Below are 6285 nucleotides of genomic sequence, written 5' to 3'. Positions count from 1 at the left end.
TAGATGCATGATTTATAATCCTTTGGGTATATACCCAGCAATGGGATGGCTGGGTCAAATGGTATTTCTAGTTCTAGATCCCTGAGGAATTGCCACACTGACTTCCACAATGGTTGAATTAGTTTACAGTCCCACCAACAGTGTAAAAGTGTTCCTATTTCTCCACATCCTCTCCAGCACCTGTTGTTTCCTGACTTTTTAATGATTGCCATTCTAACTGGTGTGAGATGGTATCTCATTGTGGTTTTGATTTGCATTTCCCTGATGGCCAGTGATGATGAGCATTTTTTCATGTGTTTTTTGGCTGCATAAATGTCTTCTCTTGAGAAGTGTCTGTTCATAAATAAAAATGTTATAGAACAGAGTATCTTTTTTACTAGATAGATATTAAAAGATACAGACATATAAATTAGACTTTAGATTATAAACTAAAATTATAATAGTACTTATTCCTGGGTTCACAGGTAGTTTTCCTTTAATCAGTCTTCCTTTCTTTCACTTTCTTTTTCTTTCTTACCCTTTCTTTCTCTTTATTTTCCTTCCTTCCTTCCTCCTCTTTCTTTCTTTCTCTCTTTCTTTTTCTTTTCTTTCACTTTTTCCTTTCTTTCTTTCTTACCCTTTCTTTCTTTCTCTTTCTCTTCCTTCATTCCTCCCTCCCTTCCTTCTTTCTTTCACTTTCTCTTTCTTTTCTTTTCTTTCTTTCTTTCCCTTTCTTTTTTTCTCTCTCTCTCTTTCTCTTCCTTCCTTCCTCCCTCCCTCCTTCCCTTCTTTCTTTCTTTCTCTTTCTTTCTCTTTGACTTTCTTTTTCTTTTTGCTGGTTTATATATACTAAATTTTTTGCCAACTATGGTGAGCTAACATAAAAAAAGAGAAAAATTATTACTCTCAAGGGATAAGGCATTCTGATTTTCTGAGAAATCAGTTCTTACTTTTTAGGAGAGCCCACCGCATCAAACACCATAATTTTGCTCAGATCCAATAATTTATGTTTTCTCCTAACAAAAATGTGAATCTCTGGCCTGAACGGGTTGGTCATTATTTTTTAAAGTGTCTCCTGTCTCTTCTGTAGGAGACACCACTCAGTGCCTATCCCTAACCTATTTCCCTTCTTCCATGTAAATGAAACCCTGATCTTGTCTGAATGTCCACTTCTTTGTCCTGTGTCCCCTGGGCGGATCCTGACTGGTCTAAGCCAATCTTCTTTCTGTATCAGTGATTGGTTTAGCAGTAGCCATGTGACCCAGTTCTGGCCAAAGAGGTGTGAGGGGAGTTCTGCTAGGGGTTGGGCGGGGGCAGATTCTCTTGCAACATTCCGAAATAATCAATGGCTCTTCTACTTGATGCCGTGGGCAGCTGCAACATCTGATACTGTGAATGCCATCTTTTGACCAGGAGATATGTCATTTTGAGGACAAAGCCAATCCTCTGAAGATGACAGAGCAAACAGAAGGAAACACTCTGGGTTCTTGATGCTAATATCCAGCTGCTGAGTTCTCAACCTTCAGGCATTCTTAGTATGCAAATGAATGCACTTTTCCTATAGAGTCTACCATTTTGAATGAGGTCTCTGTTACTTGTAGTCCAATGCATTCTAACTGATATAATCTTATTTCTTTCAAACTTTGCTTGGTTTATTTCAAACTGTGATTCCTAAGATAAATGTTAAATAGCATAGGGTATCAAGACTTTTATTCATGTAATGTATATTCCTAGCCTTTAAAGATATATTGATTTTCTGTTTCTGTGCTTCTCAAGTTTACAGGGATTGATGTGTCTGAACCAAAATGTGAGAAGACGACTGAGCAGTTGAATGAAATGGAGGATCACATCGTGGAGTGGGAAACAGGAGCCGGGCATGGACACGTCCAAGTTTTTAGCCATGTCTCACTGCTAATGTATTGTGAGACTAATTTTTCATCAGAGATCCTGGGATGGGCTTGACAATACTGATTATAGGGCTTTTTATCTCTGACATGTTAAGATTGAACCAGCTGTTTCCATACATCTATCTATATCCGTGAGGATTCTGTGGCCAGAAGACCGAGATGAGGTTTATAAAAGGATGGTATGCCCAAGGAATTCAGGAATCAGAAAGTGGTGACATTTCAGATTCTAATAAACTGCAAAACCAATCGTCCCTATGGGGAGAATGGAAGAAGCTAGGGAGCCTCCACGCATTCCCTGTTTATCTTTTAACCTGCCTCGGTTCCTGCAATTTCACCTTTAGCATGCCATTCACTTGGGTTAAGCAGCATCATCTTTTACTGCTTTTTCAAAGGAGGGAAATACTATTGGATTAGATCACTTTTCTGTTTTGAGAATTCAGGGATGGGGGAGCAGTTACTGACAGGTGCATCATAAAACCCAGAATCAATCTCGACTCAGCAATCCCTAGCCAAAATGAGTCTTCTCTAACTCCTGGCAAGTTCAAGCCTTTATAACATGAAGTCTTTCCCTTTGTTCTGTCCTAATTCCTCTGTATCTAATTTATTTAACTCAGGAAGGATATGTAGTAAAAGAGTATAAACCATACAGTTATACAGCCATGGGTTCAAATCCCAGCTCTGCTGCATGCCAATACATTGTAAGATTCATGAAGGTCAGGATGGCATCTGCAGCTGTATCCCCAGAGCCTAGCACATTGCCTGCCATATAGTAAATGCTCAATACAAATCAATGGGTAGATTCTGTGTGGTTCTGGGAAGCTTACTTGTTCTCACTGAACTTCACTTCTTCGTTTCTTTCTTTTTTTTTTTTTTTTTTAACTTTCATGCAAAATCTTTATTTGGAACACGTGTGTTACTGAGCAGGCCAGCCGCCATCCTGAAATAGCAAGGGTATTTACATTGTGCAGAGAAACATAACAGCTCCTTGAAGACATTCATCTGTGCTTGGCTGGTATTTTATTTGGTACTTTGCTCTGCTTCTCTCTTCCCTGTGCTCATTATTCTTCATGCACCCTCACCCCTTACCACCTTAAGGCATCCTGTACCGCCTGACCTGCGGGCAATGACCGAAGCCAACAATCAGCCACTACCAATTGTGTCTTTCTGGGACCCATTCTACCTGCCTTAGGTATTAATGGTGCCTAAAGAAAGAATAAACAGATGAAAGTTTCTGTAGTTAGCTGGCCATTGTGGTGCACACCTGTAGTCCCAGCTACTTAAGAGGTTGAGGTGGGGACAGCACTTGAGCCCAGGAGCTCGAGGCTGCAGTGAGCCATGATCCCACCACTGCACTCCAGCCTGGGTTATAGAGCCATACCCTGTTTCAAGGGGAAAAAAGTTTCTTTGGCATTGCCAAGCCTTGTCTTCACCAAATTTTAGAAGTTCTTTTTTTTAATTTAGTATTTCATTTTATTCTTCTACATATAAAATCAAATGGTCACTGGATTAGTAAATTTGAAAACTTTCTGTGTGTATTGACCATAGTCTTAACTACTATATCCTTGAAACATGGTATAAATTTTTGATTAAAAGTAATTCACTCTGAGTTTTTAAAAAATCTACTTGTCAGCCAGGTGTGGTGGCTCACACTTGTAATCCCAGCACTTTGGGAGGCCGAAGTGGATGGATCATGAGGTCAAGCATTCGAGACCAGCCTGGCCAACATAGTGAAACCCCGTCTCTACTAAAAATACAAAAAATTAGCCGGGCGTGGTGGTGGGTGCCTGTAATCCCAGCTACTCAGGAGGCTAAGGCAGGAGAATCGCTTGAACCTGGGAGGCAGAGGTTGCAGTGAGCCAAGATTGTGCCACTGCACTCCAGCCCGGACAATAGTGTGAGACTCTGTCTCAAAAAAAAAAAATCTACTTGTCAGGAGCTCATTGGTTTGCTAGTGTCCACTGCTCAGCCGGAGATAGTGGTGAATGGCCTGTCTGCATTTCTTGAAAGATTTCCATTCTGCTGCTCAACACAGGTTTTCTGCCTTCTTTAGAGACTGAGGTCCATCCTACGGTTTTCCTGATTCTGGAGAATGGCCTGCAGCCTCCCACTTAGGGCTTGACTGTGCTCATCTAGTCCATCCCAGGGCTGGAAGGGACGTCCCTGGTGGCCCACAAAGGTGACCCAGCAGTGCTTAAACTTCCAGAGGTCATGATGGAGATGTGGGTCCCAGCCCTCTGCAGCGTGCACAGCCCCTCATATCCTGGGAGATAATTATAGATGTGGGCAGCGAAGATGTGCAGGCTCACATGTCTGTTCTCCCAATGAAATGTAGCCACTTGCTGGGCACAGCTGAAGCAGGGACTCCAGGAGATGAACCAGGTGACCCTGTAGCACTAAGCCCAGTCCAGCTTCCAAAAGGAAATCAGGTACAGGAAGCACTACTCTGCATGGAAATCTTAATAGCAACTGAGATTATTCAAAGCCTGGTTGGGTAGGATGCTCTTGTGCTGGTCCAGAGGGACCAAGGTGTCATTGTTTTGGCACTCCACCTTGTAGCCCACGTAGGTCTGGTGCTGCCCAGAGACTGAAGGGTCATTGGTGAAGTTGTAAGTGAATGTGCCTGGATCTACCAGGTGTCTGAGAATCTCCCCCAGCATGCTGCGCAGTAATGCATAATTTGTATGCAGTTGCTTCCAAGGATCAAATAGCATTCTTTGGTTGTACACAAATTTGTCCCAACAGTGTTGAAATTCATCATAGTTCATGATATTCATGCTGGCATGTGGACTGTTTTTTCTGACACCGTCTGTGAAGCTCCTCTTGGTAATCTGGTTCCCAGAAGTAGTAGAGGTGGGCAACAAAGATGGTCAGGGTGACCTTGCCATCCTTGGCCAGGAACTCTGCCACATTCCCTGCATATTCTGGGCAGGGACTCCAGGACACGTACCAGATGACCAGGTAGTCCTGGTCATGATGCAGCCTCTAGTTGCAGAACCAATCTGCCAATCTCATCTCTAGGTGGTGTTCAGGCTTGGAATAGACCTGGCCTCCAAAGATCCTTGCGTCCAAAGGGGGCTTTGAGGGGTCCTTCTTTGTTTTCATTTTGTAGCACAGCCAGGTGATATTCCAACCTGAGAGGATGGGTCTGTTTTCAAAGTTGTAGTAGAATGTGTCTGGATACATCCCCTCCATCAGGTTTCTGATCTGAGGCTTCATGCGCAGCCTTCTTGGCAGGCTTGCCCTGACCATGATCTTTGTCTGAAATTTGTTCCCCGTACTTACCTCTAAGATGTTTCTGCTTAGCTTCTCTGACAGTGAGGGCTCGAATTTCAGCTGACCCAGCACTTCTTCGTTTCTGAAGACAAGGTGGTTTTACCATTTAAGCTTCTGACAAGGATGAAATAGGTTGACCAATGTGGAGTTCCCTCTGGCTGCCTGTCACCATCCCTAAAATCCCATCACAAGTCAATCCTTCCCAGTAAGGCACTGGTGCCCAGGCAGTGGGCTAGGCATTGTAAACTGCCTGCCATCAACCAGGCTATCATCTGCCACCAGGCAAGGCTGAGAGCCTCCATTCCACCTCCCTGTATGTGCTCTTGCTCCACAACCACAGTTCCAACATCTGGAGGCAAACTGGAGACTTGTTCAGTCATCCAGTTGTTGCTCTGAAGGTGGCAAACATCTGCACAGTGGAAACCAGGGCAAAGATACCCTGGATCTGCCTCTTTCTGTGTTAGGTGTCTGGGCCCCACGGGACCCCCAGGTATTTGGCTGTGCGTTTGTGTCTTAGCGTCATCCAGTGTCCAGCACAGACCTTAATGTCCAGTTGATTATGATTTCTAAGTGAAGGGATAAACACAGGAAGTTTGTGGTCACAGTGGTACCAGCCAAACCCTTAACAGGACCCTGGTCCGGAAAAGAACTACAAAACAATATGAGGAGGAGGGAGGCATCTGGTTCCTTTATTTTCTGGCTGTAATAAATCAGACAACAGGGAAAAGAAAAGGCCAAGGGAGGTGGAAGCACTTAATGGAAACCTCCTTTGTCTGTGATTACTCTTATTTTTTTTTTTTTTTCTGAGACAGGGTTTCACTCTGCCGCCCAGGCTGGAGTGCAGTAGTGTGATCTTGGCTCACTATAACCTACGCCTCCCAAGTTCAAGCGATTCTTGTGTCTCAGCCTCCTGAGTAGCTGGGATTACAGGCATGTGCCACCATGCTCAGCCAATTTTTTTTGTATTTTTAATAGAGACAGGGTTTCTCCATGTTGACCAGGTTGCTCTCAAACTCCTGGCCTCAAGTGATCTGCCCGTCTCAGCCTCCCAAAGTATGGGGATTGCAGGCTTGAGCCACCACGCCCAGCCTGTGATTACTCTTAATGGCACAAGTAAAGAACTGTG

General features: G+C 43.8%; 1 pseudogene; it reads right to left on the bottom strand.

The window, feature by feature from the left end:
- Nucleotides 1–3928: 3928 nt before the first annotated feature.
- On the bottom strand, nt 3929–5102 carry LOC116479723 (DNA dC->dU-editing enzyme APOBEC-3G-like; annotated as a pseudogene).
- Between the last annotated feature and the right edge of the window lie 1183 nt (nt 5103–6285).

This window comes from Hylobates moloch, unplaced genomic scaffold (genome assembly GCF_009828535.3).
Source record: "Hylobates moloch isolate HMO894 unplaced genomic scaffold, HMol_V3 SCAFFOLD_12, whole genome shotgun sequence".
Classification (NCBI taxonomy): Eukaryota; Metazoa; Chordata; class Mammalia; order Primates; family Hylobatidae; genus Hylobates; species Hylobates moloch.
The sequence above is the reverse complement of the archived record's forward strand: the minus strand, read 5'-3'. Positions and strand labels throughout refer to the sequence as shown.